The sequence below is a fragment of the Citrus clementina genome, unplaced genomic scaffold (genome assembly GCF_000493195.1).
Source record: "Citrus clementina cultivar Clemenules unplaced genomic scaffold, Citrus_clementina_v1.0 scaffold_3, whole genome shotgun sequence".
NCBI classification, from domain to species: Eukaryota; Viridiplantae; Streptophyta; class Magnoliopsida; order Sapindales; family Rutaceae; genus Citrus; species Citrus x clementina.
Window position 1 is genome coordinate 33,816,007 of NW_006262339.1, and position 2,671 is coordinate 33,818,677.

Consider the following 2,671-nt stretch of genomic DNA (forward strand, 5'->3'; position numbering starts at 1 on the left):
ACATATTTGTATTAAAAAAAAAAAAAGAGTTAGAGATGATAACGTGTACCGTATATTTTGCATAATTACGCAGCGTGAACTTCCTTGCTTGGCCATATCTTCCTCAATTTCATTAAAAGCATCTAAGAGTATCCTGTAAATCAATTTCTACCCTCGAAGCATATCTGCGGAATCAATGTTTCATCTGAAAATCAAATTAATAACCATCTTATAATAAACAGCAGCAAAAATAAATTCTGAAATTCAAAATTAATTCGTTATACGCAAGGAATTAACCTTTGAACTGCTTCCGTAAAGAGGCTGAATTCTTCAACTATACCATGCGCATCATAAGATGGTTAATATTAGTTTTAGGGAAATTATCATTGTACCACCTTTATTTTTTCTTATGTTCATATAACCACTACAAAATTCTAATATATACTTTACACCACCTTTCTTTTCACATTTGTATCAACTAGCCACTTTTGCATTAACACTATTAAATAATTTTAATAAAATGATAATTTTATCCCCAAATAAATTAAAAGACTATTTTATCTTATAAAAACTTTTAAAATTAAAAATTATAATTATAAAAACATCCCTAAATTTAATTAAAAATAAATCCCAAATGGAGGTGCTCAACTGATTTTTACTAAATTTAGATTTTACAAAATTTTAATAATTATTTTTATTAAAAATTATAATTTTACAAAATTTTAATAAAAATAAACGAATTTATTTATTAAAAAATTATAATTTTGTAAACTTTTATTAAAATAACTGAATTTATTTCTTAAAAGAATAAATCCTAAAATTTTAATAATTTATGGGATTTTTATTAAATCCCAAAATTTTGCAATTATTTTTATAATTATAATTTTATATTAAAATATTTTTTATTAAAAATAAAAATTCTAATTTTGGGATTTATTTTTATTAAATTTAGGGATTTTTTTTATCATTATAATTTTTTATTTTTTAAAATTTTTATAAAATAAAATGGTCTTTTAATTTATTTGGGATAAAATTGCCATTTTATTAAAATTATTTAATAATGTTAATGCAAAAGTGGTTAGTTGATACAAATGTGAAAAGAAAGGTGTTGCAAAGTACATGTTAGAATTTTGTAGTGGTTGGATGAACATAAGACAAAATAAAGGTGGTGCAATGATAATTTCTCTTAGTTTTATTCCAAATGCCTAGTGGGGCTTGAAATATGTCTCCAAACCCCAAAAATAAAATTCCACTAATCTATCTCTGTTAAGATAATATAATTGGATTGATTAATACTGATCAAATCTGTTAGTAAGATTAGTTACAACTGCTGACATGTCAGTTGAGTCAGGAAAGTTAATTACATTGTTGAGAGTTTGTTAAAGCGAAGTTACTTAGCTTAACAAATTGTACAGACTCATGCTGATGGTCTGTAGAATGTTCACACTACTACAAAAATGGTCTTTACTGACACTTGGTTTGTGACACTTTATTACAAAGTATCAGTATTTGTATACATATGGGCCATTTTCCGTGTTTAACACATATGTATCACAAATTAATGATACTATGGTGTCTGTAATTGTGACATCAGAAATCGCTGACACTAAAGTATTAGTAATAAAAATAAAATAATTCTAATCACGTAACAGATGGAATTCGAACCTGGGACCTCGAACATCGAAACATTTAAGTTTAAGATTGGTGACACTAAGGTATCAGTAAAAGAAAATAAAATATAAATTTCGTTCCAAACTGATTTTCGAACCCAGGACTTTCCAAAGCCAAAGCATTTAAGTTTAAAATTGGAACCGTTCTGACTTTTTGTTAGTTATGCAACTGAATTAGTAGAATATTATAATTTTAATATGAAGCACTTGAAATGTATTGAGCGCGGCTCACTAAAAATTTTAGCGGGTTTTGGCTGAAGATTTATTAGTAAATAATATATTTTCAGTTAAAAACGGTATCGTTTCACTTAGGAAAATAAAGATAAGTAAAACGCATCGTTTTATACAACCCTAAGACCAAAATTGAAGCTAATTTTTTTCTAAGTCATTCACTCATTAGTCTTTCACCACTCGGTTCTCCTTCTCTGTCAAAGCTAAGTAAACCAAACCCTAAAATCATATCCCTCACTGTAATCAAACTTCACGTCGATCCCAACCAAGCTCGAAGCAGAGGAATTCATTTCTATCACGATTCGGTTCTCTCTGTCTCTCTCTCTTCACTGCGATAAATTCGTTTCTGAAGGTGCCATTTATTCATTTTTATTTATTTTTAATTATTATGTTTCCAATTTACAGTGCCTATTTTCCTCATGCATGTTGTTTTGTTGCGGTTTAACTGTAGAATGAGTTTTAAAATTCTTAGTTTTTTTTTTGTAATCTTGATTGTTTATAATTTGGGACATGGGAAAACCTAACAGAGAGGTAAAGGTAACTGAAGTTGAATTATTGTACTAGAGTCTTTAACTAAGAGTAGTTTTATAAGTGCCTGATTCAAATCAGTTTTCTTTCGTCTCTTTCTTTAGTTGCCTTGTCACTGGACTTTGAATTTCATGTACACTTTAACTAGAATTGATGGATACAATGTCAATGTAGATTTGGGTTTTTCTCATTTTCCCCATTTCTCGAAATTGCATTTTAAATTTTGCATGATGCTTTTTAATTTTGGGCCTAACTTGTTCCAT